We start from the raw sequence: 26,563 nt of genomic DNA on the forward strand, positions 1-26,563 counted from the left end.
CATTAGACCTAGCATAAAACAATGGTTTACGTCAAACTGAAATATATTCCTAAAATAATTAAAGACATTGCTAAGTGGCTTAGACACAAAATCTTTTTTTTTAAATATTTATTTATTTATTACGTAGACAGTATTCTGTCTGTGTGTGTACCTGAAGGCCAGAAGAGGGCGCCAGATCTCATTACAGATGGTTGTGAGCCACCATGTGGTTGCTGGGAATTGAACTCAGGACCTTTGGAAGAGTAGGCAATGCCCTTAACCACTGAGCCATCTCTCCAGCCCTAGACACAAAATCTTAATGTTAGTTACTAGAATATTATGAAAAAATTTTAATACAAATGATTACTAAAATGATATTGAAGGAAGCAATGCTTTAGTCATATAGCTCTCTCTCTCTTTCTTTCTCTCTCTCTCTCTCTCTCTCTTCTCTCTCTCTCTCTCTCTCTCTCTCTCTCTCTCTCTCTCTCTCTCTCTCTTTCCCCTCTCAATATAGTCCTTGCTGTCCTGGAACTTTCTCTGTACACCAAGCTGGCCTCAAACTCACAGAGAGAGATCCCCTTGCCTCTGTCTTCCAAGTGCTTGGATTGAAGGTGTGCACTACCAGTCAGGCCTGAAACTCCAACATTTGACACTGTGGAAAAAGGAGTATTGTTCTAGTTAGTGTTAACTGTCAACTTGGCACAGCCTAGAATGATCTCCCCAAAAAAAAGTCTTAACTGAGTAATTAGCTTTATAAAGTTGGTTTGTGGACATGTGCATAACAGATTGTTTTCTTTATCTTAACAAATACAGGAGGGAGCTCAGCCCGCTGTGGGTGGCACCATTCCCTGGGCAGGTGGTCATGGGGTGTATATGGAAGGTGTCTGAACAAGAGTTGGAACGTTTTTTTCCTCCATGGTTCCTACCTTCAGGTTCCTGCCTTGCGGCCCTGCCCCGACTTCCCCCTGTGACGGACTGTGACCTAGATACATAAGCCAAATAAACCGTTTCTTCCCGAAGCTGATTTTGGCCAGAGCGCTATCACCGCAGCAGAAGGAAACTAGGATGAGCATGTTTAAGAAGAAGATAGAATGAGACGAAAGGGAAATGGGCTATTAAGTTTTCTAAGTTCCTTTTCAAATGGAGCCAATTTACCTCTCCTTTGAAATAAGGCTCGTGTTTAAATTGTTTTTATATAGCATATATTTAAACACATTTAATAAACAGTAACAAAGTTCAAAAACAAGTTTGCAGATCCATCTGTTTTTCTTCAGTGCTGGGACGGAATCCAGGACCTTACATATGCAGAGCAAGCACTCTACCAACCCACAAAGCAGCAACCCACCAGGAACAACAAAAACCCTTTCAATCATACAATTGAAAAAACAAAAACAAAACACTTATTCTAGTGGACTATAAAGCACATATTTCAAAACAGTACACATTTGTGATCAGCTGCCTCCAACTGGTAATTTTCTTTCTTTTTTTTAATAACATGATGCTTTGGGAATTTCACATCATGCACCCCAATCCCGCCCACCTTCCCCATTCCTCCATATTAGCCCCTCATCACTGCAGCTTTCTAAAAGGAACCCCCTCTCAAATTAATTAAAAACAAAACAAAGCAAACAAACAAAAACCCCATCTCTGTTCCTCCGTCCCCCCAACACCTCTTCATTCTTTGTAGTGGTCTTGGGAGTTAAGGTGCGTCCTGCTTTATACCCTTTGGTCCAATTAGCCCCACCTGCAAGTCACTTCAACCAGTTACTGGTCTGGTTCAAGGCCTCTGGCGCACAGTCATCATTGAACCCTCAGGGAAACTCCTCTGAGATATCCTACTGCTGCCCCAAGTCATGGTGATCCTGAGGCTGTGGTTTCGCAGGCCCCGTTTCTTCACCTCTCCAGCAGATCGTAGATGGGTAGAGGGCTCTGAGGGTGGACAAACCCAAGGCCCAGAATATGGGCCTGGCTGGTCTAGTTGGTAATTTTCAAAGTAAAAAAATTTGCTCAACCAATTTAACTGTATAACCTGAGCTGTGCTAACCTCACATAGCCAGGGTACAGAGTGTCCCTTACTGGAAGTTCCTGATTGAATCCCAGAGCTCACTCTGACAATTTAGACTGCTTAACACCAGTATTTGAAACCTTAAGGATTTTACAACTTATCTTTGTAGTTCTTTGGTGTTCGTATCTATACTTGTCTGGCAATCCTCCAGTAAGAATTAGAATCAACCAGCACTCAAGAGGCAGAGGCAGGTGGATCTCTGTGTGTTCGAGGTCCCCTGGTCTACAGAGCAAGTTCCAGGACAGACTGCAAAGCTACAGAGAACCCCTGTCTTTAAAAAAAGAAAAAAAGAAAAAAATTGGAATCAGTCCTGCCAACAAACAGCAGTCACAACCTTTACAGTCAACATTTGTATTTATTAGCAGCAATCCAGAAACCCTCAAAACAAAGAGAAAAAAAAAAAAGCAATGTATTGAGGTGTAATTAACACAGCATAAAATTAACTCCCCAGGGGAAGCATCTTTCATTCTACAGTCCAAGCTGACCTTGAACTTGGAATCTTCCCAACTCAGCCTTCTCGGTGTGAGGATTACAGGCCTGTGCCAGGACGCCCAGTTTATTTTCCTTTAAAAATGTATTTTGAAGGGCAGGCATGGTGGCTCATGCCTTCAGTCCCAGGACTCTAGAGGAAGAGGCAGGTGGCTCTCTGAGTTTAAGGCCAGCCTGGTCTACGTAAGGAGATCTAGGACAGCGAGGTTACATACAGACCTTGTCGCTAAATAAATAAATTAATTAATTAATAAATAAATAAATATTAGCAAGTAATTTACTTGATGAACCTTGATGAATGTAATTAATATTTAAGTAAGTTATCATTAGTGCCACAGGTACCTAGAAATTGCTTTTGCTGTAAAATATTGACTCATCATTTGGGCTCCCAAGGCAATAAAGACCCAGAATCACTACCTTCATTTGTATCTGTCTCCCTTACTCTCTGGATATGTCATCACATGTATCATAAGTCAGCATTAACTATGCTAATTATTAAAGAAGTGCTTGTTTAAAAACCAAGGTTAGCTAGCCTATCTCCAACAGTCCAGAGAGAAGAGAAACTGAGGCATCTTGTCATAGCTTTCATGATGTCCTATTCTGGATCCCAAAAGGATGCCCGAATATCTCCAAACAATGTTTTAAATCTGTAGTTATCTTGGATTCCAGGAATAGTAGCACCTCAAAGACAGACTGTCCCCTCAGCAGTGGGAGCTTATACATGCCATGTAGAAGCAGAGCTCAGATAACGGTCAACCAGACCACAGAGGTAAGGACCAGGCAGGTAACACGCTGACCAAGCTAAAGTTCATATCAGTGCCACGATGAAGGACTTGTGGTCACTGAAGGTCCCAACACAGCCACATTGCTTAACCCTTCCCTGCCTGTCACCACTATGTGTCTCTGTAATTGGTGCAGTGTGGCACACAGATGAGCCTGGTCGGTTGGGGTTCTCAGAGTTCTTGCCCTAAAACTCCACAGTGATTTTGATTGCTTTCCTCCAGCAACTAATAATGCTGAGCATGTCTCTTTTGTGCTTATGCTCATCTCTGAAGTAGCCTTCCTCTGTATGTGCAGAAATCATTGTGAGTTCTGCCTCCTTACTGTGGGAGTGAAAACTCCAATTCCCACTCTCCTGTAGCTACAACACTCTCTTGTAGACAAGTCACCCAGACTCTGCCACTCAGACAGATGAATGTGGTTGTCTCTAGAAGAAGCTGTTTAGTGTCCCAGTGGTGGCAAATCTCGGCTCACAACTGGCATCAAAACATCACTAGGAGTATTTGTCTGAGTGTTCAGGAATGCAACAACAGTATCCTTCCTTCCTTCCTCCCTCCCTTCCTCCCTCCCTCCCTCTCTCCTTCCCTCCGTCCCTCCCTCCTTCCCTCCCTCCCTCCGTCCCTCGCTCCCTTCCTCCTTCCCTCCTTCCCTTCCTCCCTCTCTTTCTTTCTTATTTTTTTTTTTTGAGACAGAGTTTCTCTGTGTAATCCTGGCTGTTCTGGAACTTGCTCTGTAGACCAGGCTGGCCTCAAATTTAGAGATTCACCTGCCTCTGCCTCCTGAGTCCTGGAATTAAAGGCATGTTCCACATGCCCGATTAACAACAGTTTCTTAATGAAAATAGTATGAAGCCTTATAGAACCAGCCTCAAGTCAAATTATACAGCACTATCCAAACTTATTACTATTGCTATTATTATTATCAGGGTCTCCATCTCTCTCCCAAGGGCTGTGATTATAGGCTTGCATGATCGTGCCTAGCAGCAATTCTTTGTGCCGCTCAATGTCTACTTAATAAGATCCTTTTGTGCTATATCATTATTTTGAAAGAAGGGATGGGTTTATTCTGTTTAGATCAAAATTGAAATTCTAGAATATGTGTCAAGTATTTTAGAGAAATTCTTAACGGGAATCTCCACAAAACAATAATAAAGTACAGTGAACGGCTAGCTAACAAATTCAAATTTAATGATAACATAATAAAATCTGTCAATAATACTGCTCTTCTCTCTGAGCACCATTCTGACTTAAAAACCAAACTGACAATCTATGATAATTCTTGCTTCAACACTGGTCAATATTTTCTCAACAATGATCTTGTTATGGCAAACACAATGACTGATAATGTTTGTTGCCAATGACAAGCGTGAGCTTTCAGAAAATGTATTTTGAAAACCTTTGTTAGCTACTTGGTGAGTTTGACACCTTACCAATCAATACTTAATAGGTGGCGCTGTTAATGAATGGGATTTTAAAATTTTATCAAATGAAATATGGCAGTGTATAGAAGGTCTGCATAAATCAATGAAACAATATTTTCCAGAAGACCTATACAAGGTGACTGGAGAGATGGTTCAGCAGTCAAGAGCAATAGCTGCTTAGCATGAGGACCTGGGTTCCATTCCTGTTACCCACACGGTGGCGGCTCCTATCTATAACTCCAGTTCCAGGGACCCAATGCCCTCTTCTGGTTTTCTGGGAACTGCATGCACATGGTGCACAAATATGCATGAAGACAAAACACTTATACACATAAAAATAATACATATAAAAAGGTTTTAAAAGACCAATACAAATTTAAGAATACTAAAATCATGTATACCCTCTAAACTGTAAACGAGCCATTCATGTGCAGAATGAACCAATGCATTTTAGCCCAACAAGGCATGAAAGCTTGCTGATAGGGTTTTCTAATTGATTTAGTAATTCACTTTAAGGAGCTATTACGTAGCCGGGAGGTGTCTCTTTAATCTGCCTTCCCCAGCCACCACCAGGAGCGACTAGCTAGTTGGAGCACAGACCAAGTCAACTGACCAGCAGGGAGCGCCAAATTCCCTCCTCAACACTCGAACTCCGCCTCCGGCGCTCCAAGCCCCGCCCCAAATCTTTTATTCCCACCCAGGCTCCGCCTCCCGCGCTCCAAGCCCCGCCCTCAATCTTTTGCCCCACACCCAGGCTCGGCTCTCATTCCCCCCCCCCCCCCCCCCCAGCCCCTAGCGCTCACCGGTTCCACAGTTGCTCGCGGCCGGCGGGATTCCTCACAGGCTAGAGGCGGGAAGCGGTGATAACCGGGCTCAGAGGCGGAGTCGCATTCCGGAGCGTCCACACTTAACGGGGCTCCTCACACACCGAGTCCGGAGTCTACCCGTGGGAAGCCCAGGGCGGCCTTGGAGAGGAGCAAGCGGACCCGCGGGGGACCTCAGCCTCAGGAAGGGACTCCGAGAGGCGCGGAGCGGAACCCCCTCCAGACTTTAGAGTCGCCCCCTCTCCCACCGGGACCGTTACCCGTCGCTGCCTGAAGGAGCGGCTCTGTGATTGTCGCTAGAGTGGCCTGGGCATCGTTTGTCTAGGGCACGTTTACTTATGGCCCTGGAAGGTAGTGCTCTGGGCCACTGGGTTGTCCGTGGGGCACACGGCACATCACTTTTCTGTAGCGATTGTGCCAGGGGCATGGGCAGGGGCGGGAACTAATTCCCATGGGCAGTGCCAGCAACCGAAAGCACCAAGCACGAAGGCGAAGCCACCAGGCTGCTGCTGCCTGATTTCAGGCATCCCAGTTTTGCGTTAAACCGCAGTAGGCTTTCTTTAGTCGGGGCCATGCAAAGAGCGTAGTGGCAGCCATTCGTTGAAGGATGTGGATTTAAGCAGCTCCCAAATACTAAGGGTGGTGTGAATTATATTTCGTCCCCGCCTCCTAGGGTTCATTAAGATAACTTAGTATGTCTTTGAGATGACAAGAGTTGAACAAGACTTACCAATTTATTCAGATTCGCCTCCCACCATTATAACTTTTTGCTCCCGTATAATCCCGTTCACATTTTTACTCTCTGTATTATGTTTCATTCATTCACCAGTTTCGTTTCTCCCTACTCAGGTTCTTTGCTCATTTCCTTCCCAGTGCTGCAGCTAGATCAGTATAGCTACAGACCCTACTGTCAGCTCCACCCTCTTCAGTACTCAACACGACTACTTATCCTTAGAGGATCGGATGCCAAACAAGGTGACTAGATGCCCGCCAGGCAAGCTTGTTAAAAGACATCATTCCTTGGGTTTCCAGTCAACTTTTTCACGAAAACTCATTTTTTTTCAAGATATTTCTCATTTGAGCTTTAAAGTCTAATGGATCTGTAGCTTATAAATGTCTTAAAGGGCATTCCTTTTTCCTGGAAAAAAAAAATCTTCATTGCATATGGAAATCAGTAGCCTAAAGGTAATTAAAATATTTTAATAATGTTATGCAAAAAGGTTCATGCATGTGAAATTTTTCATTGATTGCATCATAGTGGTGTTCCAGAAGTTTTGAGCACTTCAGATTTTCAAGATTAGGGACATTTAACCTTGTTAGTTTTCTAATTTTTGTTTTATTTTGAGGCTTTTAGTTGGTTTCCTTCCTCCTACTTCCAGGCCTGGGAGGAGGTGTCTCAAATCCCAAGGCACAAGTAATTCTGCCTCAACTATCCCATATGCTGGAATTACAGGATTTTGGCATCATACTGTCTACCTATATTTTGGATTTAGAGTTTGACACGGACATGGGATAAGAATTTGGGGGCTGTCAAAATTTTATGTATATATGTGTGTGTGTGTGTGTGTGTGTGTGTGTGTGTGTAGACATTAATTTATAAGTCTGGGGGTAGAGTGTTATGGATTGAATTAGGTTCCTTTCAAACACAGATTAGCCTGGTATGGTGGCATATATCTGTAATCCTAGCACTTGGGTGGTAGAGGTAGGAAAATCATAAATTCAAGGCCATTCTTGGCTATACACATACATACATACACACACACACACACACACACACACACACACACACACATACACACACGATATATATATATCGTGAGTTTCAGGCCAGGCTAGGCTACATGAAACTTGGTCTCAAAAAACCAACAAATGGACTGTAGAGATGGCTCAGCAGTTAAGAACACTGTTCTTGACCAGGTTCAATTCCTAGCACCCACATGGCAGCTCACAACTGTCTGTAACTCCAGTTCTAGGGAACCCAACACCCTCACACAGACATACATGTAGGCAAAACACCAATGCACATAAAATAAAAATAAAGAAAATATTTAAACAAATAACAATAAAAAACAAAAAAAATTACTCCCCAATGAGGTCATATCCAATCTGTGGTACTTTGATATGGTTGTCCTCACAGACTAATATAAACATTGTCAAGAAAGTAAAATGCCCCAGGTGCAGTGGTGTGTTTCTGTAATCCCAGAACTCAGGAGGCCAAGGCAAGAAGATCTCAAATTGGGAAATAGCCTGGGTTACATAATGAGCCTATGTGTAAAAACAAATGAGAAGATAATACCAGGGGCTGGAGGAATGGTTCAGTGGTTAGGAGCTCTTGCTATGCTGGGTATAGTGGTGCACCCTTTAAACTCAGGACTCAGAAGGTAGAGTCAGGCAGAGCTCTGTGAATTCAAGGCCAGACTGGTCTACAGAGTGAGTTCCAGGAAGGCCAGTGTTACATAGAGAGACCCTATCTCACCCCCCAAAAACTCTTGCTGCTCTTGCTAAAGACTCAGATTTGGTTCCAAACACCAATATAGTGGTTACAACCATCTATTCAGTTCCAGAGAATCTGATGCCCTCTTCTAAAGGAGTATGCCACCACTGACCAATTACACCAATTACACCTGTATTATACATACATACATGTAGGCAAAACACTCATGCACAGCAAATCTAAAAAAAGTTTTTTTAAAAGACCATATAGATTGGGAAAACAATTTGCAAACTATGTCTTTTATGATCTACCTTGGATATATGAATAACTAAAAGCCCAACAAGAAAGACAACACCATTTAAAATGAGAAGAGATGCCAGGCAAAGTGTGTAATTCCAATTACTGGGGAGGTTGAGGCAGGAAGGTCACAAGTTCAAGGCCTACCTGAGCTACTGAGACCCTGTCTCAAAATTTAAAAAGGAAAGTGAGTACTGAGGATATAGCTCTGTAGTAGAGCACTTGAGGGGGGGGGTGGGGAGGGATGAGGGGAAGGAGATAAAGAGATATTTATTTATAAATAGCAGTGAGAACATGGGAAGTTGGTCACATAGTCATTAAGAAAATGCAAATCAAAATATTAGTGAGATTCCATATCAAACTTACAAGGATGTCTGAAAGAGAAAGTTTTGGTAAGGGTGGAGTTGGTTCCCTCATACACTACTGTTGGAAATGCGAAATTATTTTAAGTGGTTTTACAAAGCCTCTTTGTAGAACTATGGAATAGTCTTTTAAAAATTCAGTTACCACACGACACAGAAATTCCACTCCTAGGTATATAACAAAGAATATAAAACATATGTTCACTCCAAATTTGGTACATGAGTTATTTCTGGGGAAATATGTCAGTTGTAGGGTACTTGCCTAGCACACAAGAGGCCATGGGTTCAAGCCCCAGGAACAAAAGGAAAAAACTAAAGAAAAAAATTGTTGTGAGCGGTCAGTGGTGGCACACTCCTTTAGTCCCAGAATTTGGGAGGCAGAGGCAGGTAGGTCTCTGTGAAGTTCGATGCCAGAATGATATACAGAGGTAGTTCTAGGACAACCAGGTCTACACAGAGAAATCCTTTATGGAAAAAATAAAATACAAACAAGCAAAAATAAAAACCAAATTGGCATGGGCTAGAGAGATGGCTCAGTGTTTAATGTCTGCTCTTCCAAAGGTCCTGAGCCACCATCGCTCACATAGCAGCTTTCTGGTATGCAGATGTACAATGTACAAACAGACAAAACACCCATATACATAAAATACATAAATCTTTAAAAACAAATTGGCACATGAGTATTATAATAGCATTATTTATTACTGATAAATAGAAATTCGTAGCAAAAAAATTTAAAAAGCTGGTGTTCAGCTCCTAAGAATTCCCTTATGAATTCAGTGCTGTATAAACAGCTTTTTGTTGGCTTGCTTGTGTCATCTAACTAATTAGAAATTGGAAGCTGGCAGGAATGGGGACATGGATACTTTGGCTGTATTCCAGATACAAGTCAAATTTAAATCAGTTCTATATATCTCCCATTCAAAGACCCAGAATAAAACAGCAATTATTGCAAGGTTTGGTCTCTTCATAGTAGAAAAGCAAACACACTGGAGACCAACTCAGAAAAATTCAGATGGTCTCTCCACGTGTGCCAGGAATCACCCTATGCTTGCTAGACAAGCAGTCTGCCACTGAGCTGATTTCCCAAGCCCCAGAACTTAGGGAGGCCTAAGTATGCGTGCTATCTGTCCTACATACTCATATTTCATTAACTGAAGGAACTCATGTGGCCAAGCAAACTGTGTGGAGATCCCATGGAGTAGTGTTGGGGCAGCTGGCCCAATCCCTGCGTTCAGGGGCGTGGCTGCCCCAGCGGAGTAGGATACCCCTTAAATAGGATCAGGGCGCTGGAAGGAGCCCCGTTTTGCTCTCCCCCGCGTACCTTCTGCTCCGCTGGACCCTTGGTTCTGTAAGTTCCCTTATTTCCCCTTGTATTAAAACTGATTAATTATAAAAGGACTATCGTGGTTATTCCCTAACCCCTACAACCGCCGGTACTGCCGGCATTTGCCGGTACGTTTGCCGGTACAGAGTAGAGAGAGAAGTGCAAAGGGAAGAAGAAAGGCATGATCTGTACTGTTCACAAAACTTCCTAAAATTTATACCTCTAATGCATATGTGTTTTGCATATGGATCAGCAAAATGGCTTAGGCAATAAAGGTCCTTGTCACCAAGCCAGCTCAGATATCTGAGTTTGATTCCCAGAACCCATAGAAGCAGAGAATGGATTTCTTCAAGTTGTTTTCTGACCTCCACATATACACTTTGGTACACACACACACACACACACACAAACACACACACACACACACACACACACACACTTTTAAAGACTTTTAAAATATGTGGTCACTCCTTGCCTGAGGACAAATTGGAAATGCAATTTTTTTTAGTATTCTTCACACATTTATTTATTTTTTTAATATTTATTTATTATGTATATAATATTCTGTCTGCGTGTATGCCTGCAGGCCAGAAGAGGGCACCAGACCTCATTACAGATGGTTGTGAGCTACCATGGGAGTTGAACTCAGGACCTTTGGAAGATCAGGCAATGCTCTTAACCGCTGAGCCATCTCTCCAGTCCTGGCAATGCAATCTTTATTCTAGACAGTCACTTATTCAATTAAAATGAAGGACATCTAGCTCTGTGTGACAGCATACTCCTGTATAAGGCACAAGGATCGTGAATTTGAATCAGGCCTGATCTGAAGTGACACACAGTCCCCAAATGAACTGAGAAAGTCTATTACTGAAATTTAACTGTGATTTGTTAGTGGGAAAGAAACTATCAACTTCTACCAAACTCTCGTAGAATTTACTAAAATGTAAACCCTTAGTAGGTACATTTATTCACATGCCTCCAAAACAAGTGAAATAAAAGACTCAATTGAGGATCTACCATCAATATAGAGGTAGAAGGAAATGAGAATGGATATACAAGAAGGGGAGGCCTTAAACAGAAGTAATTTCCACTGTCAAATGTCATTAGAACCTCAGAAGAAAAGTCAAGAGAATGGAAGTAGGCTTATTTTTTAAAGAGGTTGATCTCTCTCTCTCTCTCTCTCTCTCTCTCTCTCTCTCTCTCTCTCTCTCTCTCTCTCTCTCTCTCTCTCTCTCTTTCTCTCTCTCCCCTAGACAGGATTTTTCTCTGTGTAACAACCCTGGCTGTCTTTGAACTCACTTTGTAGGCCAGGCTAGCCTCAAAGGCATAAAGATAAAGGTATGCACCACCACACTCAGCAAGTTCTTTCTCTAAACTATTGAAAATTAGATTTATAAGTCAGAAATCTCTAAGAGGAAACATATATGAAAAAAAATAAGTTCATCTTAGATACATTGGAGTCAGACTGGGAACATAAAAGACCAAAGAGTGGAACTTAAAATCAGTTGCACTAAGTTCCTAGGGCTACCATGCCCAAATGCCACAGACTGGAAGTTTATTGTCTTAGGTTCTAGGCCTGAGGATGTAGTTCAGTGATGGAGCACAAATATAAGGTGTTTACAGGATTATTCTAAACCTGTATTGGGTTTACAATAGGAATATCAAAAACCTGTATTGGGGTTCCTTTGTGTCTAACTGGCTCTGATTAGCTGCAAATCCCTGGTCTTTGGCTTGTGTTTTGTAACCCCCAAGTATCTCTTTCCCTCATCACCTCTGTCTGTCTGTCTGTCTCTGTATATTGGCTTGTTTGTTTTGAGACAGGGTCATACTATGTTTTTTAGACTGGCCTTTATTAAGCTCCTGAGATCAGCTAATTCTCCTGCTTCAGTGTTTTGAGGAGCTGGGACTACAGGTGTATGCCATGGGTCTAGCTTTTTCTGTTTTTACCGAACACCTGTCATGGCCTGAAGATATGGCTCAGTGGTAAGGTGTTTGCATCACATGTTTAAAGTCCCAGGTTTCATGCTCAGCATAGCAATAAAATAACTGAACAAATGAAAGATCACATATACCAGCTCACATGTAATTCCAGCGACTGGGAGACTGGTGCACAAAGATTTGCCAAGAGTTTGATTCTAGCCTGAGCTACACGGTAAAGTTAGCCCAGCCTGGCCTATAGGGAAGATGGCCTCAAGTTCTAGATTCTTCTGCTTCTGGCCTCTTAAGTGCTGTGATAATGAATGTGCATATGTGGCTAGTATCACCTCATCTAAACTAATTATGTCAACAATAACCCCACAGATGTCCCTCCATATATGATGGGGGAAACCACATTTTAAATTGAAAATATCTTAATCTAAAAGGCAGTTAAGATGGATGTGGTATCAATATTTGTAACCCTAGCACTTAGGAGGAAGGGGCAGGAGGAATTCAAGGTCACCCTTGAACTCCTTAAAGAGACTCTGTCTTAAACAAGCAAGCAAGCAAGCAAGCAAGCAAGCAAGCAAGCAAGCAAGCAAGCAAGCAAGCAAGCAAGCAAGCAGTTAATACACCAAGCCCCCAAACATTATACAGTGTGCTGTAGAGCATCCCTTTCTGATTGATGCCTGACAGAGCTGAAAACTTGCTGTCGGGGCTGGAAAGATGGCTCAGCGGTTAAGAGCATTGCCTGCTCTTCCAAAGGTCCTGAGTTCAATTCCCAGCAACCACATGGTGCCTCACAACCATCTGTAATGAGGCCTGGTGCCCTCTTATGGCCTTCAGGCATACACGCAGACATGTATACATAATAAATAAATAAAAAAAAAAGAAAACTTGCTGTCATTGCCCAGCATCACCAGAAAGTATAAGCAGACAATTTTTTAAGAATGGAGCTCTGAGGGCTGGAGAGATGGCTCAGCGGTTAAGAGCCCTGCCTGTTTTTCCAAAGGTCCTGAGTTCAATTCCCAGCAACCACATGGTGGCTCACAACCATCTGTAGTGAGGTCTGGTGCCCTCTTCTGGCCTTCAGGCATATACACAGACAGAATATTGTATACATAATCAATGAATCAATAAGTCAATCAATAAATATTTAAAAAAAAAGAATGGAGCTCTGAATGAGTTCAAACCATGCTCTGTCTGCCCTGCCTGGGCTCGCTGGGCTCCTGGTTTTTTGGGGATTGTAGACTTCTGGGATTGAAGGCTTTCAGGAAACTAGAGAGTGAATGATAATAACGGAGTGAAAATGCTTGTGTTTTCTTCTGTGACTCAGATTGCCTGCATGGTTTTTCTACCAGCCAGTATGAAAAAGAAAATGCTAGAATTCTTAATTTTGGTAAGTAGAAAAGTAATTTCTTTAAGGATGACATTTAGATATTTACTAATATCTACCCATATGATATTTACCTCCCTACCCCTGAAAGTAGTATACTCTGAGGACAAGGGAATTCCTACTGACTTTATCATACAACAAAATATGCATATGAATATCTAAACATCTTAATGGACATGGCTGGTTATAGGATAAAGTCTACTTCCCACCAGATTGACATGGCCAGTGTAACAGTGTAACAGAATTCTACAAATGAGTTATAATGACCAAGGCAAATAGGTCCATGATCATATAATTGACAGTATACCTTTGGAAGCAGGAAGAGTATCTGATACGGCAGTTTTCTGGGGACTAATAAAAATAATTTGAAATAAGCTAGTTTTGGAAATGAAAGTCTATATATGATGGACTCGGGATCACACAGTCTTCTAAGCAACTTCATAGAGGTGAGTAGATCTATTGAAGAAGAGGTACTTCTAATTTAGTTCTGTCCCTCTCTCTGCTTGGTGAGGCCTGCTACTTTAGTAGTAGATGAGGGATACACTAGTGTGACCTGAAGGTAAGAGAAAACAAGCTTATAGTATCTAAACGATTTATAAACCACTGGTCAAGTTGGCAAAAAGATGGTCAAACTTTGGAAAGTCAAAATCCCCAAGGCAGACCCTCTGAGAAGCCCTAGTAAGTGTTTTGTTGAGTCTTTTATGCTGTGTCTCTAACCTGCCACCCTCTAAACTGATACCTTGACTGCTCATCCTGAAAAGGAGAGAAAGGGTAACGCAGGAGTGATTTCTTTCCCTGGCTGAACAAAGTCTAAGAAGCAGGGCTGCAGAGAAATGCCTCAGCAGGCAAAGGCTGTATATTGATCACGTGTTGGTAATAGTACTCATGTAAATGAGAGAGGAGTACTGTTATGACCTGACATGGGTGAGATAAATGGGAGCTGGAGAGACAACTCAGCATTTAAGAGCATGGCTCGTGTAGAGGACCCAGGCTTGATTCCCAGACACATGGTGCCTCACAGCTGTTCTGTAGCTCCAGCTTCTCTCTCTCTCTCTCTCTCCTCTCTCTCTCTCTCTCTCTCTCTCTCTCTCTCTCTCTCTCTCTTTTTCTTTAAGATAGGGTTCCTCTGTAGTTTTAGAGCCTGTCCTGGACCTAGCTCTTGTAGACCAGGCTGGCCTTGAACTCATAGAGATCCGCCTGCCTCTGCCTCCCGAGTGCTGGGATTAAAGGCGTGCGCCACCACCGCCTGACTTGTAGCTCCAGCTTCAAAGGCTCAAATGTTCTCGTCTGGCTTCTGAGGATGCCAGGCAAGCAAAAAGGTAGATACAACAACATGCAGGCACATGTTACCAAACACACATACAAAATTAAAAAGAAATTCAAATCCTAAAAAAAAAAAGAAAAGAAAGAAAGAAAAGGAAAGGAAAATGTCGCTAGTTGAGGCAGTAGAAAAAAAAATCTTGTCTTCTGACAAAAGTCATATAAAACAAGTCCAAGTCACTGGGTATAGCTGGAGGTATCCAAATACAGCACCATCAAAGGGCCATTTCTGGATCCATACTTGGAGGATATGGGGATACCACTGGGAGTACTAGGAGATACTACTGAACTGGCCTCTGGCTTGAATTTAGAGAAAACCTTCACTTGGTTTCCTTGTTAACAGGTAAGCCTTTCTTTTGATGTCCTGATGAGTAACATTCCTCTCTCTGATTTTAATGCTCTAAAGTCCCTTCTCACCATACAATTATTGCTACTAACATGGCATGCTCATAGCCATGCCACCCAAACCACAGGGAGAACATCACCCATAAATCATTGCTTCTCTAATTATCTGTACAGCAGTCTTTCCCTCTGCATTAAGAAAGCTTACGCTGTGTAGAGGCCACTTTCAGAATAGAAAAAGGCATTTCCGGATCTTGTCCTTAACACAAACCCCTTTGGGAAGAGCATAGCCAACACTTCCTTCTTTCTTCTCACAGCTGCTTCCAGGAGCCTTTTCAGATCAATTCGGCACGAAGGGAAAACGAGAAAACCAAAGACGCGCCTTTAAAAATTGTGACGTCAAGCGGGGTCCAGTGGCTCTTATCTGTAATACAAGCATTTGGGAAGCTGAGGCAGGAGGACTGCTGTGAGTCTGAGACCAGCTTGAGCTACGAGTAATACTGTTTCAAAAAACAAAACAAAAACGAACAAAGGAAAAGAAGAACCATGATGTCATGGTGTCAGTGGCTCTTGGATGACTCTAGTTTTTTCTACTCTAACTGTATCAACAAAGTCAGTTCCTTAGAACAACCATGTGGTGAAGTGACCAGCAGAAGCCACAGAAATGGCCCCTGTCCGGCATTCAGAGAGGTTTTGCATGATTTCCTTCATGACTGCACATGCTTTTCTCTTGGATGGTTTCGCCTTGCCTGCTTCTTAAAAATGTTCAGTGGCATGCAGATGCATTTTCTGCATTGTGTGTTCTCACCCAGTGCAATTCCTCATCTAATGTCACAGAGTGCTAACATAGGCAGGCTTCATCTACAGAATATACTTTCTTTCACCTCAGTGTCTCTAAGGCTTTATTGGGAAAAGTGTTAGAGAATACAGAAATATTAGCCTGAAAATCTTTTGAATAATCTCCATAAAGAGAATTCTTTTGTCCTAAGTACTAGCAAGGATACTCCTTCTCCTGCCTATCCCAGCTATCTCATGAAAGGGGTCATAATAATTATTTTCTTTGTCATTATTAGCCCAGTTCTGTTCTTGTAGACAACAGATTTGTATTGTGCTTAACTGTCTTTGGGTAAATGCCTATCTACATGATCAGTAGGCCTTGTATCTGGGCTGGTCACATCATCCACAGTCACAGAGCTGGGTGAGGCTCTTCTTTAAGGTAGAATGTTAGGAGGACATATCCTCTTCTTTCTTCTCTCTTGTGAAACTTCATGGAAGGTTTGGCTCTTCTTTCTACTTGTCTGAATAAAGAGCTGGAGTGTTTCTCTGAACCCTTATAGGATAACAACCGTGTCCTTGGGCAGTCTACATGACTCCTGGTCCCTTGGCTGCCCTTAGAGATGTGTCTGCAGCTTTATTGCCATGAGTTGGCTTCTGGAACCCCAGAAGCACTGGAAGATGAAGGTCCTTTTAGGGAACCCATTCTCTTCTGGTCTGGCTGCTTTTGTTCTTTCTCTCCCTGCCTCTCTTGCATGTAGCCAAAGCTGTCTTTGGATTTCTCATCCTGTTGCTACTGTTTCCTGAGTGACAGGATTGCAGGTGTACACCATGCCTGGTTTACAGGGCTCAAGCCCAGGGCTTTGTGCACGCTCAACAAGCACTCTACCAACTGAGCTATATCCCAACCTCCGCTTTACTTTCTTTACGAAGCTCCAGTTTTTTAAACTAGCCATACTACATACTTGGGTGAAGAGTTGCAGAATGCATTGGTAAATGCCACTGCAATTTCTTTTTTCTTTTCTTTTGTATAATAAAAATGACTACTGGCTTGCTTTGGTGAGAGATCAAATAGTCCAGAAAAGAGGCTGGGTCTGTTGAAGTCAGTAGGATACTCTTCTTGGTTTTTAGTCCAAGAAGTACATCTTAGTAGAGAGTACTCAGTGCTCAGAAATCTGAGAAAAAGTACTTTCTTAGGTGCTGCCTGGTAACCCAGATGGGCAAGTGTTTGGGAAAGATGAGCGGAAGAGCTAGGCTCACCCTCTGGCCAATAGGTAGTGCTGAGGGTGGTAGAAGATTGCCAGTGTTTGGATTTGAGGCAATGCTCTTGCCCACCCAATGACGGACTGCACTAAGCTTCTGCTTCTCCATTTGAGATGATCTTCTACTCCTTGCCAAAAAAAAAAAAAAAAAAAAACCAAAAAACCAAACCAAAACAAAAACAAAACAGATTCTCAGCTAGATGTATGCTGATTCTTTGAGTAAATCTTGAAATAGGACCATCTGAGGACAGTTCTGATTATCTATGCTGGGACCTGAACAGAACCATGGGAATTTGAACCCTGAAGGGCATCTTCTCTCCGTGAATTGGGGAGTAGTTGCATCAAGATTTGGTACATGGGGGTGATTCTGGGAGGACAAATGACTGTTAAGACACCACTGAAATGACCAGTGGCTTGGACTAAGTGAAAAGCACCATTTGATTTCCTTTATCAACAGAGAGACCTTTCTCCTTCCTGCTTCATTAGTGACATTTTTCTTGCTGGTGTCAGTGCCTGGGAGTGAGCTCCAATGGTAACATGTGTTCCCTCCTTTCCTGAGAGCTGGCTCTGCTTCAGGTAGTCTTCATAATTTGGGAGAGCACTGCATTCTTTCTGAAAGTTTCTCTATAATTTTTCTAGTATATTCCCAGAGCAAGGAAAGCTTTGTATCCACACAGCTGACACTGGGCTCTGGGCACCATTGCTGTAGCTGCAGCCAGGAACAGATAGTTGTGTATGCACCTGCCAGAGGAGGCCCCAAGATGGGTTTCAATTGAAGCCTCTCTGTGTGTTACAGAAACATTCACTGGCTTGGACTCAGGAGGCTGTTTCATTTGAATGTCTGCATCATTAGGATGATTGGAGACGGTGTTGCTTAGGAGTTAAAAGCCTTCCATGTGGGCTGATTGACATTATAATCCGTGAGGGTGAAGGCAGAGTCCCTGCTTCTCCCACCCTGGCCTGGGTTCTTTATTAGCTAAGGCAGGGGTCATCAGAACCCACATTTGCCTCGTTTCCCACCAATCACAGGGGAATCATTCATCTGAAAGCAAGATATATGTGAGGTGGTCTTTCTGGGGTCACATCTAACTGAACCCTCTTCTACAAATGATTTATTCTATAGCCGACAGTGACTTTTGGTTAGAAATTATACAAGCAACAAAAACATATTTTGTGAATTAGTTTTCTAGTTCTGAGTTGGAGGAAGTAGGAGGTCAAAGAATGCTTGGAGGTCCATACTGCTAAGTTAGACACAGGCATCTGATGGGATGAGGAGTGTCGTTCAACCTTGTGCAATGCTTTAGATAGGCAAATTGGGTAAATAGGACTGGCTCTTGGAAGTTGGTCTAATATTCTTTGGATTTCTCTTAAACAGAGATACATATCACACAGTCTTGATGAAAGTATTCCTATTAGAACACTTTTAGGCTCACATTCTAGATGTACTTGGACTCTAGATTTAATTTCTCCTTTAGCTCTCTGCAGGAATTCATATTGGCCAACAGCTTGCAGATGCCTTTTGTGAAGTGATAATTTTTTTTTCTTTTTAAAATTCAACAGCAGAACATATCCAGGACAGGTTTGGACAGATGTCATTCTCACAGATATCTGGTATGGGAAGTACAAAGAGCTGCCTCAACACAGAGGAAGGCAGTGTGGGCAGGGGAGTGCTAGGAGCCCAGCGCCAGGTCTCTGCTTCACTGTCTTCTGGCCTGCATTTCTCTGTGACTGGGCTGTCATCTGGTTGGGGTGAGGGCTTCAGGGTGGACTGCACTGCATCTCTTGGCAGCTCTTCATGAGGAAGAATTCACGGGGAGGGGTTGCAGAATTCTTCGATTCTTTTTTTCCTCCCCCAAGACAGGGTTTCTCTGTGTAGCCCTGGCTATCTTGGATCTCACTCTGTAGACCAGGTTGGCCTCAGATTCACAGAGATCTGCCTACCTCTGGCCCCGAGTGCTGGGATTCTATGTGTGCCACCACTGCCGGGCTGAGTCTTTGATTCTTGTGACAAGGGTGCAATGTCTTGAAATGATTTGTTCGGATTTCATGGGATAGTTGTTCCCAGTGAGTGGGTATGGTGCTGTGGTTTCCAGAACTAATCAAAACTGGCTGTCATCCTTAATAGTGCTAAGTGTCAGGATGGTAGAGTAGCTGAAGCCCCAGACTCAAGTTCTGCTTCCCTAGCACTGATAAGGACATGATGGTAACTTAATTTCCTGTGTCTGAATTCGCTACTCTTACAGTTTTGTAATTAAATCCACTTCTGAGATGGTTGGTGAATATTTTGAGGTGAATGGCCTTTGGGTTGTTCCTCTCTGTCTAGATAGGTTAAGACTGTAGATACCACAAACTAAGATTACTAAAGGTTTCCCGGGGGCAGCAGAACTGTGGGCTGAGAAACTAGGAAGGCTAAGAAAGTCATTTGTCCTTTTACTCTAGAGAACTAAAAGTGGCTTCAAGTTTACAGTTCCATCCTCTGCCCCCAGTGCCGTGTCATGGCGCTGGTGTCGTCTTCTCCCACTTTATCTTTAGCTTGCTGCCTACCTGTCAGTCAAGTGGATTTTTTTCTTAAAGGTATTGTGGTATTTGACTTTGGCCACGGGAACCAGGTCACCGAATGGGAAAGATGTCATCCCTGCCTATACAGGCCACTGTTGAGTTCTACAGAGCTGTCCTACTGGGTCACACAGAAAATAGCAGAAATGGCCCTGTGTCACCTCTGGAAGAACTGTCTTTGGCCTCTTCTATATATCTGCTTTTGCAGGATTTTTCTAGATTTAGAGGGCATTCTTCCTGTTTTCAGCAAATATTTTCATTTTTCTTCCTCAATTGCTAGTGGCCACATCAGGCCAGTGTAGCTGTCCCTGAAAACTTTGGAGCTGACCCAACTAAGGCCTTTTGGGGGATCTACAGGGATGGAGAAAGGTGGTTCCTTAGTCCATGTCTCTACTTGGGGCTGAGAGGCCTGGTTAGGGATCCAGTGTCAGCTGGAAATGGCAGGGAGACTCAGGGGTCACTTCTAGACAGGTTAAGATGTTGATACCACAAACCAGAGTTGTTGAGAGTTGCCTGGGCTGAGGAGAGCATGTGGGGTATGAAGCAGGGAAGGCTAGAAAGCCCTGTATGGTTCCCACAGGCAATGCCTGTTTCAACAGCTAGCACATGTGTGGGGAAAGGATACATACTGGCCTGGAGACTAGGGTGGTGGAAGGCATGAGGTACCCAATCAGTGTCCTCACTTTTTTTTGGCACTGGTGCCTCTCAGGATCCAAAACATTGCTTCCATAAAGAATATCTGCAATAAATCCAAGCCAGGTTGAGGTTATGTGGCTAAGTCCACACACAGGTTGGCAGTTGGAAGCACAAGGTTTCAGAACATAGTTGGATGACATTGATATGCTGGATACTTCTGTTCCACCTGCAGGGGATCACAACAGAGACATGAAGGAAACCTTGAAGTGCACTGTATACATCCATGGACACACTCAGCTACCTTCTCTCAAGAGGCTCCCTCAGCCCCTTCCACACTGCCGCCCAGGTCAAACTTTCAACCTTCCGTGGAGAGTGACCAGCTGTGATGTTCTGGTTGTGGCCTCTCAGGCTCTCCTGCCACACCCCATAGAGAGCATCGCTGAGTTGGGTCCAGTCCTCATGTCCTGTCATCTTTTCTCTTCTCGTCCCTCTGTCCATGCTGATTCAGTCTGTACTCAGATCCTCCTAGTTGTTGCCTGGAATACTGCAGTTGCTTCTGTAACATGAACGGGGCCTGCTTGTTGGGGTTTCTGTCCCGCCCAGTACCCCACAGCTGGCAAGCCCCAAAGAAATAACACAGAGATCTTTGTAAGTTATAAAGCTGATTAGCCCATTAGCTCTAGCCTCTTACTGGCTAACTCTCACATCTTGATTAACCCATTTTTCTGATCTATTTTAGCCATGTGGCTCAATACCTTTTTCAGTGGGGCAGATCACATCCTGCTGCTTCGGTGATCTGGGCAAGAGTGACAGGAATCAACTTCCTCCTTCCCAGAATTCTCCTGTTCTCATTATATTATTTCTATGTCCTGTCTGGTTTTCCCACCTATACTTCCTGCCTGGCCAATCAGCATTTATTTAAAGCATGATTGACATAATACAGACAATTCTCCCGCACCAGCTTCTTATCTGGCTCCCTGAGATTCTCAAAGCATCTCTCTCACCATGTTATTTCCAGGCTTAAAATGCTCTCTGGTCCTGTGGTGCCCTCATGATGTGATCTGAGCTCTGCAACAGATCTTCAGGGCTCCTGAGACTCAGCTACTGTGTTCCCTGGTCCTGTCCACTGTGCTCCCTAATCTGCCTCTGGACCGTGGCTAGATTGTGCCTCTTGGGCCATGGTTCCTCCTTCCTACCTGGCCCCTCCCAGGTTATGTGCCCTCTGTTTGTCCACCCAGGGCTCTGCAGACCTCTGTCCAGCAGGGGTGTTCTTCACTGCTATGTCTGTGTCCCTACAGCTGGTATCTGCATATCCTTGTGGGTTTCCTTTGCTGTGTACACAGCAGTTCCTGGGTGCAGTGGGGCTGCAGTAAGGAAGGGAAGAAAGATTAGGCGGATGCACTAAGCGTGGGCTGGTGTGTTCAGCATGGCTGGCCACTCTTCTGGACTGTTCTTTCTTGTCTTCCTTTTTTTTAAAAAACAAAACAAAACAAAAAAACTTGTGCCTGAGTTCACTTCTTTTGCTTAGGGTACTAGTGGCTGCTAGGCTTCCAGAAGGAAAACCTTAGTGATCTACAGTTCCGACTCACAGATTGCTACCACCAAGTGTTGATGATATTCCTTTCCTATTATGTGTTTTCCTTTCCTCTTGACCTCATGGTCTGGCTTCACTCTTCACTTGGAAAATTCTCAAGTCTCGGCTTGGAATGTGCTGTAGCTCACACTGGAGTAGGATTGTGCACACATGCAAAGCTGGGCTGGGTATAACCCAGTGATAGAAAGCTTGCCTGGAGTGCTTGTCAAGGCCTTGGGTTCCATCCCTAATATCACAATAACAGCAGCAACAACAAAGCCATGCTGACAATTTTCTTCCTTGACTTTCCTCCATCTTGTTAGGACTGCACCCTTGGCTGGCTGTTCCTCTTGTGTCCTGCTGCCAGCCCAAATTTGACCTTCCCTGACCTTTCCAGACGTACATGACTAGGCCCCAGGCACTGACCCCTATTAATTTCAGGCTTGGAGTAGCCTTTCCCTGTCTTCACTGAGGACTTGAACTTCATGGCTGCTATCAAGCCGCACATTCCTGACTAGCCCCAGGGGCACCAAGAGCTCCTCTGTGGTGCTGAGGGCTCACCTTACCAACACCAGTCCATTCATCTAGCCCTGTGTGCAAGTGGTATTCTATGCATTTGAGGCAAGAGTGAGCCATCCAGGAAATTTCCTGCTCCTAGAGCCTCTGCAGTGTTGTGGAGATTAATTCAGCTGACTGTCTTCTTCCCTGGATGAGGAATGCCTCAAGAGTATGTGGCCCTCACTGCCCGCCATGGCTGCCCTCCAGTTCAGTTGACCTGAGACCTTCAGCCTAAAGTTTGGGCCTGGACCCATGGACTGATGGTGTGAGCCCTTCTGTACTGAAGACTGCTCCCAAAAGCTTCAGCCTAGGCTTGGCCCCAGCAGTCAGGGCTCTTAATGGCACGATTGAGTCCTCACAGAAGGCATTACAGATTCCAAGTGCTTCTCACCCTGTGTTGAGTTATGAGTCTGCTACTGGACCTCTCTGCACCCCTGACACCCTAGGGGTAGGGCAAGAGTGTGGCCAACTCCAACTTCTTCTGGACCCTGGAGTTTTCTGCTTCCCGGATAGCCAGCGAGTCTGGACAGGGTAGGTCCCCAATTCTGGAAGCTCTGCTTCTGCCCTCTCCTCTAGCTTCTTACCTGCTCCTCTTTAGGGTTTAAATGAGCTTCCTTGGTCCTTTCCAGCCTCCTTTGCCTGGCCTGCTTTCTTTCTACCTCAAGCTTCCTTTTTGTCTCTCAGTTTTCAAAGCTTCTCCCATGTTCCTTATTTACCCCCTCTCATTCCAATGTCCTCTCCTCCCAGCCCTGCTCCTCTTTTCCTACCCTTCGCTCCCTAGCTTTGAGGTGCCCACAGAAAGCTACAGAGCCTCGGCTGTCATATTTTCTGGGACAGGATACGGTAGGCTGGGCCTGCTCTGTCCCTCTTCAGTGACTGGTATCCTGAAAAACCAGAGGCATCTGTCAAGATCTAAGGAGCGTATGGAGGAGGCAGGCATGCTCGGAGGATGCTCTGACATTCTCTAGCTTAGTTTCTAAACTGAGGACTTTATTAATCAAATGCACATTTCCTCAGAAAGCCCTGTGTGAAAGCAAACCTTTACTATCTCCCTTTTCCCAGTAGGGGAAGATGAAGAAAGGGGAAGTCATCTGTCCCAGGTCATAAATGGGTTGGGCACCAGGGCTGTCTCTCCTACCCTTTGGGCATCACCCTCAGACCAACTCCTCTTCTGTCCACAGTAAAACAAGCACCTGTCATGCACACTGGCCAGTCAAGCCCAAGCTCCAGTGACCCTATGTTGAAGTCATGGACATCTACCAGATCTGACAAACTCCCAGAGAAGAAGGGCAGCCTCAAGGGGCTGTTTGAATAGACATTCCCCAATGCTGGTGTCTTCATGAAGTGCTGGGTAAGCCCTGGGCCTCTTCTTCCTGCTTTCTTCTTCGGTGCATTGGGATGGTGGAAAGAGCAGAACATGATACCCTCACTGTGGAGGAGGCAACCAGAGGGAGAGGATGGGTGCACACACAGTAGGCCACTGCTGGTGGGAACCACGTGCTGGAATGGGCTAAGGCTGGAGAGCTGGGCGATGAAAGGAGCTCCTTTGTTTTTGGCCGTTTCCTTCCTCTTTTCCCCTATGTTCCCCTTTCCTTTCTCTCTGCACTGGGTGGCACCTAGCACCTTCTCCATGCTAGGCTAGGCTCCTGCACAGAGGCACACCCCCAGCCCAGAGGCTCTGATGGTGCCTGTGGCATCCAGTCCTGAGCAGGAACTGGGACGAAGGAGTACTGGGATCAGGAGAGGAGCTGATACAGAGCATGTCACTTGAGCCTTGGGTTCCTTGCCTGGTGCTAGTCCTTAGCTGGCACTCCAGTGTCTGTCTTGAAGTGTTGATCTTGGTAGACCCTGGAGAAGAAGAGTGTAGCAGAGGGCATTATCTATCTGTCACCGCCGTTGGCCAGACCACCGAAAGGGAAATACCCATGCTGTCTCAGTCTCATTCACAAACTTGGCCCGTTCTTCTCTCTTCGTCTCACTCTTGGGGAGGTGTTGAGTGGCTATAACTGGTCCACAGGATGCCCTCCTCCAAGATCAGGGGGAACAGAGCTGCCCTCACATCGTCCTTCCAGGGCCTAGAACACGCAGGAGGGGTGCAGAGAGGAGGCCAGGCCAATAGGCAATAAGGGCAGGAAGGTATGTGACTGAACTTAACCGTGGAACCTTGGCCATGCCTGACGCCAGGCCTGGGAGGTGTCAGAACCCCTCTTCCCAGGAGCTGTTTTTATCTTAAGCATTTATTTGTTTTTCGGTGCTGCACCTTGCTCTATTCTTGTTTGTTTGTTCTTATTTGCTTATTTATTTTACAGTGCAGGGAATGGGGCCCTTGCACGCCCCCACACGCTCCAGACACTCTCCCACCAGTCAGCTTCCTCCTTTCTGCCTCCTACTCACAAGTTCTCATTCTCATTCATTCCCAGGCCACTCAGTGACGTAAAACCTTCTTGTTCCAGCAAGAGCGTGTTCACACAAAGCCTAATGGCGCATTCCTGGTAGCCTCAGGCTGGGATGGAATGGTCTCAGCTACAACTTGGCCCAGTGGCTGTCTCTCTCCAAAAGAGGCTGGTGCTGGAATAGAGACCCAGGGACTGACTTCAGATGCTTTAGTTCACACTCTCCTTATGAGCAGAACAGCAGTTGGGCCTAGCTTTGGGAGGGGGCAGGATCTGCCGGGCACAGGGGAGATGGGCCATGTCCTTGTGTGGATAGGAAAGACAAAAGGGAGCGGAGAAGCTGTGGGGAGAGAGGTGCGAGAGGTAACAAGTGAAAACATTGCTCTGAGGTGAGCTGGATCCTCAAAGGTCGTGCTCTACAAATCTGGAGTTGAATCAATGTGGGGTGGGTGTACGTGTGTATGTGTGTACGTGTGTGTGTGTGTGTGTGTTGTATGTGTGCTGAGCCTTGCACATGCTCACACACCACTCTTGAGCTGTACACAGCCTATTAATCTTTCTAACATGGTTGCTGTTAACAGCAGAAGACTTTTTATAATGAAAAGCATCAACTTTCCATCACAAGCCTCAAGCCCCGAGCCCCAAGAGCAGTGAGTTTAACTGCTTGTTCTGACTTCTACCTTCTGTATGCTAAGAGCCGGGCTTCTCTGAGCGCCGGCACCTTAGGGAGACTGAGCCGAACCCAGAAGAGGGAGCATCGGAGGCAAGGGCAGCTTAGCAGCTATCCTCGTCTGTCCTCATATGCCGGGGGCTCAAAGGTGAGGAGCATTTGCTAATAGTGAGAGTGTGCATCAGTCATGGGCAGTCCCCTGTCCCCCGTCCTGCTCCCTCCTCCTACCACTGTCTGCTGTGGACTCGGCCACACACACTTAGGAAGGAAACATGTCCAGGCAAGAAACTTGCCTGTCTCACAGCCAGCCTTCCTCCTCCTGCCTTTGTTTGCTCAGTCTGCCTCCTGGGTGCTGGGGAACTGATGAGAACCTGTCTAGAGCAGAGGCCACTTTGTTTTTCTCTGTCCAAGCTGCTGCCTCCCCCACCCCCTGAGAGTTTCTGTTCACACTGAGGTGCTGTGGTGGTGGTCCTGCAGCGTGTCTGAGCTTGTCCCCAGTGCAGATGGCAGCAAGGTGCAGCAGAGGAGGAGGTGGACCCCTTCCGTCCAACTCTGAGGAATATCTGAGAAGAATGTGAGACCAGCAGATATCACTGTAGGGAGGCACCAATATCCATCTGTGTACTGGACAAAGCCAGGACAGCATGTTAGGCCTTCTTCCCATCTAGCCTTCTGCTCTCTTCTGGGCCTGACATTTCTCCCAGGCACATACAATTACATAGCAGTGGATCTGAGCCACCCCATACCACAGATAACTGTCCCAGCTCATGTGTCAGCCACCCGATTCCCCACACCTGTTCCAGGCCCAGTTTGCGAGCTGCCTGTCTGCACAAATAGGGTGCAAGGTAGGCAGCATTCAGAAGGCTGGTCAGCGATGCGGCTGGCTGCCTTGGACTGCACCTGCAGGGTGAGGCAGTGTTGGGTTCCAGGGACTAGTAGATACTCTATGGGGTAGGTCTCCTGTGGAAGTGAACACCATTTCCTGAGGTTGTACATTCCAGCTCCAGAGCAGATTCTGGGACAAGTTTGGGATCCTCCACCTCTGTCCAGCTCACTAACTACTTTGATTTCAATGATATATTCCTTCATAGTAGAAAAAAAAATCTTTGCCTCTTTCTGCTCCATGGCCCTCCACAGTGCTGGGCTAGGGCTGGATGGATGGATGTCTTAAAGGGGGTCCCAGGATGGA

Source organism: Arvicola amphibius, chromosome 2 (genome assembly GCF_903992535.2).
Source record: "Arvicola amphibius chromosome 2, mArvAmp1.2, whole genome shotgun sequence".
Taxonomy (NCBI): domain Eukaryota; kingdom Metazoa; phylum Chordata; class Mammalia; order Rodentia; family Cricetidae; genus Arvicola; species Arvicola amphibius.